Raw genomic sequence first — 10,030 nt, 5'->3', positions numbered from 1 at the left:
ACTCACAGGATAGAGGCTTCAGTTTCTGGGATGTTGGAGCTGAAGGGGATTTTGGAGATCATGGATTTAAATTGGAATAATCCTTGGAAATCATTGGATCTCTAAATCTAGAGGTGGAAAGGACCTCAAAGCCCAGCAAGCCAATCAATCCACACTTTTCATAAGTACCTATTGTGTTCTAGGGGCCATGCTAAGGTGCAGAGAATATAGTTATAACATGAGACAGCAGTGGGTTAAATATTTCCCATTAGCATTTAAAAACCGTTCCGTGGATTGTTTTTGTACAGACAGTTGGGTGAATTCCCAGAAGGGGGCCTCAGTGGCTTTTCTTAGAAATTAAATCCAGGGGGCATAAACTTAAGGCATTTCTTCCCCTCAAAAAGTGAAATGGGCTAAAAATTAAAACAGGTTTTAAAGGGGTAAGTTAATGATTGCATGTCAGCTCCATAAACCTCTATAAGGGTAGGACTAGCTATATGGGACCGTATCCCTTGCCTGACCTTTTCTCTTCCATGATGTCATGAAAGCAATATTCGGACACCCTAGCCTTCTCAAAATCCCTTGGGAGCTAGTTACAATGAGACACCTAGCCTTGGTGGGGGGAAACCATGGAACAGATCCATGGTGGGAATTCCAATGGCATTATATTCTAAAGATTCAAAATTAATTTCCATTGGAAAAGGAAATATAAAGATAAAATATGGGGTCAGAGGAGTAGGGAGGATTCACCCAGAGCTGGATATAAGGAGGTGCTAGGAACACTGACATTATAATTGGTTTTGTATATATTTGGTATTTATTTATATGTGTTTGTGTTGTTCCTCACCCCCAATAAATACTTCCCTAGGGAAATGCTGGTTATCTGAGATGGGAACTGTTTCTTTTCTTTTCTTTTTTTTCCTTTTGTCTTTGAGTGCTCAATGCTCAGGACAGAATCTGGCACACAGTCGAGACTCAAGCAATGCTTATTGAATAAGTTAATGAATATGTTTTAGCCTTTATTAAACACTAAGCCTGGTAGTCACGTCACAAAGGCCCAAATAGCCACCAGTTCTGACTTCCGGGCTCAAGGAATCCAGTCTTACTGGGTGATTTATGGGTTTTCTCCACTGGCTGTCATCTTATTTCTGTTGGTCATTCATTCTGAGAAATGGCTTGCCTGGAGCTGGTTATTGTTTAAGCTGACTTCTCTCTATCATGGCCATTTTTATATGATGTTCTCACCAAAGAGGTTGGGGAAGGGTCCAAAATGAAACCCCTTTAGAAACAGGGACTCCCTAGGAGTTGACATGAGCTGGATATTTTTAGTTATTATTTAATAATTCCAGACCACCTCAAACAGCTGCTTACTCCTATTTTCAAGCTTTTAGGTTTTTGAAAAAAATCTTAGCTCCTATGTTCAGACATCATCATTTTTGGATGTGTTAAAACAAATGGGACAGTCTGGGAATATTACGTAAGCGGTTTGGTCATCAGAAGGCCTGAGTTGGAGTTTCAGCTCTGTTACTGGCTACAAGTCTTTTTTCATCATTCTATCCCTCAACGTCCTCATTTGTAAATTTGCACTCATAATGTTTAGACTACCTACCTCAAAGTGGGTCGTGAGAAAAATGTATGATAGGTTTAAAGAAGTTAGAGAACACTGACTTGTAACTTCATTGATACCGTATATGTCTGGGAATAGGAAGCGTCTAATTCAGTTATTCAGTCATTCAGTTAACAAGCATTGATTAAGTGCTATGTGCCAGGCATTGTGCTAAGTGCTAGGGATACAACCAAGGAATTCCTGCTCTCAAGGAGCTTGCATTCTACTGGGGGAAGACAACACATAAAAGAGAAATTGAAAATGAGGGGGAAAGGAAATAGCTGGGGGTGGGAAAGAAATACAGTCTTAGAACATTGCCTTGCATATTGAGTGGTTTAATGACTTACCAGAGTCACACGGCCAAAATATGTCAAAGACTGGTTTCAAAACCTCATGTTTCTGACTCCAAGAATAATCCTACATAGTAGTCCATGAACAAATACTTACGTATTGATTGATTCATAAAGTCAGAAATAAAAATTAAGCCCAAGTCTTCCTGGTTCTCTGTCAATTAATGCATGCTTCTCTTTTAAAGATCTCAAAACATAAAGAAATATGAGCTATTATGACTTCCAAATCACCCCTTTGATACTGGAGGCAAAATAAAGAAAGAGCAGCTGTACTCCAGCTGTTTCAAGAACCAAATAAGAGAAGCATGAGAGAGTTAGGTAATGCCTTTGGAAGAACACACACTCTGGCATAGGGATATGGAGACAATGATTGGCTAAACTCCATCTCTGAATTTAAGAACATGTACAGGGCTGAGCCCCCAGGAAGAAATCAGTGTTCATCACCTAGGTATGAGGTGGGGGTTTCTCTGAGGTTTGAGTCCAAGGTGGTCCAGCCTCCCTGTGCAGATTCTGCAAGGTGAGCGACTCCTCAGATCCCAGCCAAAGAATTACTCGGCAGGGAGCAAACAGCTTGCAGAGATGGGCCGTTCCGAAGTCAACATTGCAGACCAGCTGGACCAGAGCTGGTCCTTTCCACATGTGACTCCTCCAAGGCAGCGCCATGGGCACTGCTTTTGGCCACAACTTGCTCTGTGGGTACTTGGAAAGGCACTGATCAGCACTGGCAGGGAGGGCCAGAGAGATAGGGTTAGGGGCATAGTGATGGCTCAAGAGTCAAAGCCTTGGGACTCTGATTACTACCACTAAGTCCTCATTATTTTGAAAATTATTTTTAAAAATAATAATAGCTAATATTTATGCAGCCTTTATAATGCCAAGCACTTTATAATGAGCGTTGTTCAGTCCTGTCCAGTTCTTCATAACCCCATTTGTTTGCTTGTTTGCTTGTTTGTTTTTTGGCAAAGATATAACATTGCCATTTCCTTCTCCAGTTCATTTTACAGATGAGGAAACTGAGGTTAAACAGGGTTAAGTGACTTGCCCACGGTCACATCAGCTGCTAAGTGTCTGAAGTCAGATTTGAACTCAGATCTTCCCGACTCCACATCAGGCATTATATATATATATTAAGTTATCTAGCTGAGGGACATACATATGGGATGGAGCAATCAGGGAAGGCTTCATGGAGAAACAGGAAGGTGAATTTGTCTTGGACCCTGAAGCACACTCTAAAGCATTCAATCTAAATTTGCCAACAAATGCAGCAATCTGTCAGTCTATATGGTTCTTTTTCGTTGCAAACAAAAGAAATTCCTGCCTTGGGGCTCCATCCCCTGAGGATTCCATCCCTTTTGGGTCACAGAATTGCTGGGGTGAGTGCATTAGCCTCAGCTAAAGTAAAAGTAGATACCTTAGTTGCCTAGGTATGAGTGGCCTGGCTGAATTCTTAATGTTCTCAACAATCTGTAACCCAATTTCTTTTCACTTTCACTTATTCATTTTTTCACTCCAACAAATGCTTATTCCTCAGCTATAGCAAAGTAGAAAGGGAATTTAGAGATCATCTAAAACAATTCTCTCCTTTTTTAGAAACGCCTCTCAAGGAGTCTCATCGTTAGTTGGGGAAAATTAGGCACTCATATGGGGAGAGATAAGTAAATAGTACAAGAGAATCCCAACAACTCACTTTTCAAAGTTACAAAGCACTTTCTTCCAAACAACCCTGTGAAGTAGGTAGTGTAAATACTACTACTATTTTTTCCTGTTTTAAATATGAGACTCTTGAGGCTTACAGGGTTGAAGAAACAGAGTACAGAATATAGAGCTAGTCTGGGATAGTACAGGGCTGAGCCCCTAGGAAGAAATCAGGATTCATCACCTGGGGATGGGGTGGGGGATGATCTTGTAGTTTTACTCCATTTAATATTTCAGAGGAAAAATACAGGTGTCTCCTGACTCTAAGGCAACATATGATTGGGTGTGTGTATGTGTGTGTGTTTGTGTGTGTGAAAGAGAGAAAGGGAGAGAGAGGAGTATAAAAGAAAAGAAAGTGAAAGGCACATACAGAAAGAAAGAGAAAGAGAGGAGTATAAAAGGAAAGAAAGTGAAAGGCACATACAGAAAGAAAGAGAGAGAGAGAAGTATAAAAGGAAAGAAAGTGAAAGGCACATACAGAAAGAAAGAGAGAGGAGTGTAAAAGAAAAGAAAGTGAAAGGCACATACAGAAAGAAAGAGAGAGAGGACTATAAAAGGAAAGAAAGTGAAAGAGAGATAGAGACAGAGAGATTCACACAGACACACACACAGAAAGAGAGAGAAAAAGAGAAGAGAAAGAGAAGAGTAAGAAGAAAATGAAAGACACACATACAAAGGGGATGGGGGAGAGGAGAAGGAATTAAGCATTTTTACAGCACTTGCTATGTGCCAGAGAGAGAGAATGAGAATAAGGGGAGAGGAAAAAAAAGAAAGAGAAAAGGAGGGAGAGAAAGATTCCTGTGGTTTAGACCAATTAGGGAGATGACTCTGAAGGCTAAGATCCAGAGTATGGTGCAGGAAGGCCTACAGCTATCAGACCATATTCCTTTTCAAATGTCTGGGGAAAGACAGATTCTCCTTCTAGGCCCTCTTCCACGTAGATGCTACTATGTTGTAAGTGGAGGTTACATTATGGATATAAGGAACTCAGTCGCCAAGGCCCCTGTTGGAAGGACTAAGTCATTTCTTGTGCTTCCCTTGTCTACTTGGGGAGTATTCAGAGGGAGGCAAGGGCATAGATGCAGAGGCTGCTTTGTAAGCCTCTGCCAACTTACACTGCCACCCCCTCCCCCTTCTCCTTCCCTGGCACTGAGCTCCATCTCTGGGACAAGGACAGTCACACGTCAAGGCTCTAATTGAAGTCATTTCTGCAGTCTGGGAGGAAGATGCACTTGCAATTCTAAAAGGTCCGGGTGGTTTTCTCCTCAACTGCTGCCATTTCCAACTAGGAGGCTCCTTTGAAGATTCCAACCAAATTTCTTCAGGGAAGCCCTAGTGCACATCTTCTCCTGGCTCCCAACCTGTTGAATAAATTCTTGGCTCCCAGCCCAAAGCTTACCAGTCCCACCTTCTGTGGAGCCTTTGGAGAATGGTGTTTCAGGCAGACCCAAGAATTGTTGGGACACCATCAGCACGGCTGTGAGAGGCTTCAGTTAGTGTTTGTGTAGGATTACAGACTATGGATAGGTCCTCCTCTGAGGAGAGGAGGTAGAGGAGTGTGCACCAGAATTGATCAGAGTCAGTAATTCTAGTCCTGGCTTGGTTAAGAACTAGTGATCTTTTGGCAGATCAGAACCTTTATGCCAGAGCTTGGAAGGGACTCTAGAAATCAATCATCTAGTCTAATTGTCCTCATTCAGCAAAGAGGGAAGAATGAGAACAAGTAGCTTGTTGGAGACTCTGCAAATACTTTTTTAGTTGGTCGGATGGGGATGACAACCCCTGATCTGGCTTTGGAATAGCGTAATGAATGGGAAGGCCTCTTTGGAATGTCAAGTGCCCGCTAGTCTGCAAATGTACATAAAGAAACTGTACTCTACACAGTGCAGATAAGTGTGAGGAAATGGGGGGTGCCAAGGGCTTTCGTGGTAGTGTGTGGGTTTTCCTGAGGTCTGGCACAAAGCTCAGTGCATGGCCCCTTGCTAGTCTTATCTGAGTGCTTCATTGTTCCTTTTATCAGATGATAGGGAGTGTGTGTGGGAACAGGGTGAGGGGGGGAACAAGTTCTGGAGGCATTTTTGTTGTGAAAGGAGAGGTGGGCAGTGTGGAGAAAACATTCCCTGGAAAGAAATCAAACTGAGTCCTGGAGTCGGGAGACTGGAGTGCCACCTGTGCTCATAACTAGCCTTGTAACCTTGGGCTCTATTTCCTTATCTGTGAAATGGGGATTTTCCTTGCTCTTCCCACCACACAGACTGCTGCCGCTGGAAGATTCAATTGAGACAATGGTTACCAAAAAATCGCCTGCACTATCTACATAAATATAAGCTATTATTATGAACCTGAGGAGAGATGACAGTACAGGGCAGGGGGCTGTGGTGACATAAGTGGTACATGTTTGTTGTAGGTATAATCAGTTTTCCAGGAGAGAAGGGTAAGACGGGGCTGAAGACACAGGGAGGTGAGGGAGGGTGTGGGAGCTTCGGAGGACCGAAGGTGAGGGACCCTTTGAGTTCTCTCTTCTAAAGGTGTGTGTGGGAGGTAGGCCCCCAGATAGTCTAGCCTTAAAAGGGCTCCCGGAAGCCCTGCTGCATGCCCGCCTCGCCCCGCACTTCTAACGCAAACTTGCCCTGCTCCCGCCCCGGGTGCGGTGTGTGCAGTTCAGCAGATGTTATCAGTGGGGCTGAGCGGGCTGCAGCTCTCTCGCTCTCGCTCTCGCTCTCTCTCCTTCTCTCCCTTCTTGTTTCCCTCCCTCTCTCCCCACCCCCCTCCCGGTCTCTCGCGCTCCCCCCCGCCCCCCTTTCTATCACTCGCTAGCTCACTCGCATTTTTCGCCTGCTGTTGCTGCGGCGCTGCCGGCCGCCTGAAGCTTCGCTTCCCTCTTCCCTCTCGCTCTCGGTTTCCTTCCCTGCCCGCTGACTTCTCAGGACTCAGATCCCCCAGGCGGCTGCACTTGCTCCCGGCGGCTCGGACTCTTGGGTCCCCAGCTGTTAGAAAAGGAGGATCTCCCTCCCTCCCTCTCTCTGTGTCTCTTCCTCTCGCGCGCTCTCTGGTCCTGCTCTCTTTTCTTCTGCACTGAGGCAGCTGAAGGCTGTGCGCCCGCTAGCCCAGCGGCCCCGAGCCGAGCTGCTGCTGCCCGCTCAGCTCCGCTGCGTCCCGGCTGGCCCAGAGCCGAGCGCCGCCGCCACCGCGGGGCTCCGTGCCCAGGACTGACTGTTGGCCTGGCCGCAGGGGCTGAGCCCGGGTGCGTTCCGCCTCTGCCTCTGCCCTAGGGTAAGGCGGGCAGCTCGGGAGGATCCAGCTCCAGGTAGCGGCTTTCCTTCCTCTCCAGCCCAGGGTAAGTTGTGGCTGGAGGGAGCCCGAGCTGGTGCGGGGAGCTGGGCAGGGTTGGAGGGGGACTGGCGAGCTGGCGCAGGGCTGGGGTTTAGGGGGATCAGCACGGATGGACTACTGTACCCTCGGTCTCTGGACTGCCTGCTCCTTGAGCTTCAGGCTGCGGCGAGGGAAGCCGGACCCTGGTGAGGTTCCCTCTCAGCGGTTTCTAGCCAGAGCCCCTTGAGCTGTTTCACTCCAAGCTGCTCGGGGCAGCCCGGAGGGGGTGGGTTGAGACTGGGTCTCGCGGGGGAGGGGATAGAGGTTTTGGATGGGGTAGATAGGGGCGGGAGCAGCGGTGGGGCCGTGGAGCCTGTGAGCCGGGGCTGGGGTGAAGGGGTGGAGGGAGGGGCTGCATTGGAACGAGAATGCCTTCCCTGTGGGGGCACTGCCGGCTTCCTCGGTTCCCCCGGGAGTGAAGGGGCGGCAGATTCTTCAATCAGGATTGAGAAGGAAAGGGGGAGGGTCATGTCAGCTCCTTTCAGCTTGGGGGGGGCAGGTCGTGCCAATTTCCTCAGTCTGGATGGAGGCATCGTGCCAGCTACTTGAGTCCGGATTGGCGGCGGGGCTGGGGGGGGTGGGGGTTCATTCCAATTTCCTCATTCTGGTGTATAGAGGGGATGGGGGTATGTGGGATGTCTCTGCCACCAGATTTTTTGGGGGGATTCTAAGACAATTTGTTCAGTCTGGATGGGGAATGGTTTTATATAAATTTCTTTAACCGTTGTGGGGGGGGGTGTTGTTGCCAGTCTCTTCAGTCGGGAATTGGGGATGAGGGGTGGGGTCCATGTTAGTACTCTCAGATGAGAATGAAGGCGTTCCTGACCCTCTCTCTTTTTTGCTGGAGGTTGGGGCACAGGGCTTTACTAGGGGAGGGAAGGGAGGAGGGAATTTTCTTTTGCCGCCTGGTCTGGCAGTGTAGCCAACTCCCCGGGATGGGCAGTGACAGTTCTATCAGTTCGGGAGGGCAGTGACAACCCTCGGTTGTTCCTCATTTTTTTCTGTCGGGCTCTTTCTTCCTGGCCCGACTCTCGGGCTGCCGGACAGCTGCGGGCTTTTCTGAACAGACTGACTCCCGCGCTCTCTCCGCAGCCCGACCTCGGCTCTGGTACGCGCGCTCTTTCCCCCATTTCCCCGGAGTCCCTTGAACCTGGTCTGGGCTTCTGGTGAGGGAAGATAGGGTTTCCTTAGTAAGGAGTCCTGTGTGATCGTGCCTACTCCAGGCCTTGGGGTTAGATTGTTCCTTTCCCACCTTCTCCAGTCCTCTGCTGAGGTTGGGCTGTATGGTTTAGGTTGGGATGTATGCCATCTTATCAAAGAAATTTAATAAGATTTTGGTTGCTGGAGTGGGAAAGGGGCTTGAAAGGCGGAGGAAATTGAACCACCCTCCCAACAACTCCTTTCTCACAGTAGGCATGGGGTGATTCCTCCTCAATATACACTCCCTTCCCTTCACCATAGAGACTTCTTGTTCTCAGTATAGGTGCATTTCTATAACATGTACACCAGTTTCCCTCACTTTTCCCTATGAGAGTATTTTTTTTGGGGGGGGGGGGGAAGAGGAGGAAGATAGTATTGGCAGGGAACAGATTTGCAAATTAGAGACATACTGATCTTTCTTTTTAGATGCAGTGACCCTCAGACCACACCTGTTTCTTGCCATAGTAGAGAGAGAAAGAGAAAGAGAGAGAGAAAGAGAGACAGAGAGAGAGAGAAAGAGAGAGAGAGAGAGAGAGAGAGAGAGAGAGAGAGAGAGAGAGAGAGAGAGAGAGAGAGAGAGAGAGAGAGATGATGGTCTTGTCTTTCTTGTGGAGTTAGGAGGGTTAGGGTTGGATATTATTTTAGGCCAGGTAACTTCAGCTCAGGGATGATGGTGGTGGTGGTTGTAGGGACTGAGAGAAATAGAGCTGCTAAAGAAGTAGCCAGGCCCTCTTATTGCCTACTTGGTCTTAGACAATCATATCAGTTTCATATCTATAGACTCTTCATCCTTTCAAAAGTGTATTCATAGCTCACCTCCCTTCATCTAGCCCAACTGCCTAACATGAAGTATTTTCTGACCCTTACCTTTGTTCCAGGACACTTAGCTTGGGCTGACACATTGAAGTGGGTAAAGAGCTCCAAGGAATCAATCCTAGCTATCCAAACACACAGGATTGGATTTATGGAAAAACATATATCTGGGGTGGGGTGGGGTAAGCATGGATAGTGGAATTTTCCAGTATCATAAATATGTACATTTTTAAAAAAAATATGGAAAGTGTTGTTCATTACACATCTCCCTATTTCCCTAATTCCATGTACCTGCCTACCTTATCTATTATAGCTTTAGCCTTGGGCTTATGACTGTGGAAGGCTGGTGTGGGTTAGGATTCTATAATTATAGGATTTAAAATCCAAAGAGACTGTGGAGAGTGTCTAGTATAACTACCCCATTTACAGGTGAGCAAATTGAAACCTAAAGAGAGGGTAAAGTGACTTTCTCAAGATCTTAGTAAATGATACAATTGGGGCCAGTAGTTGAGTTTCCTGGTCCCAGTGTTTTTTCACTACTAGCTACTTCTTTTTGACTGGAGAGTGCCATCACAGGCTAAGAAAAAGAAATTTATACTTAAAGGCCTGGATGTAGTTCATGAGAATCACCTTAGAGATTCATTCAGACTTTGATAGTTTGTAACCAAGAAGTGGTTTCTTCTTTGAGGGATGAAATGAGGAGGAAATCTGTGGAGAAAATGTAGTGATAAGGGTGTTTTGGGGCTCCAGCTAGGTCAAATCCACTAGACAATCAATCCTTCTGTCTACAGGTGGCTCAGGGAAGGTTTTCTTTCTGATGCAGTTTGAACTGTGTGTGTGTGTGTGTGTGTGTGTGTGTGTGTGTGTGTGTGTCCATCAAAAAATTGTGAAGTAGATAGATAGAGGCTTATCTTCTGGTCTCCCTCACTTTCCAAAGCCATGGACAAGCATAGATTTCCTGCTGTGTCCTTTTCTTATTCATTTGCCATCTCTTTCAATTTCAATGTCCCTGAGT

General features: G+C 46.5%; 1 protein-coding gene across 3 annotated transcripts in view; it reads left to right on the top strand.

Moving 5' to 3' along the window:
• Positions 1-6,445: 6,445 nt before the first annotated feature.
• The window catches only part of GRM4 (glutamate metabotropic receptor 4), a 321,402-nt gene continuing 317,817 nt past the window's right edge, over positions 6,446-10,030 (top strand). For all 3 annotated transcript variants that reach the window (XM_051996419.1, XM_051996420.1, XM_051996418.1), the window contains exon 1: positions 6,446-6,967. The gene's annotated coding sequence lies outside the window, so the exon portion shown is untranslated. The remainder of the gene's footprint in view (positions 6,968-10,030) is intronic.

Source organism: Antechinus flavipes, chromosome 4 (assembly GCF_016432865.1).
Source record: "Antechinus flavipes isolate AdamAnt ecotype Samford, QLD, Australia chromosome 4, AdamAnt_v2, whole genome shotgun sequence".
NCBI lineage: Eukaryota > Metazoa > Chordata > Mammalia > Dasyuromorphia > Dasyuridae > Antechinus > Antechinus flavipes.
The sequence above is the reverse complement of the archived record's forward strand: the minus strand, read 5'-3'. Positions and strand labels throughout refer to the sequence as shown.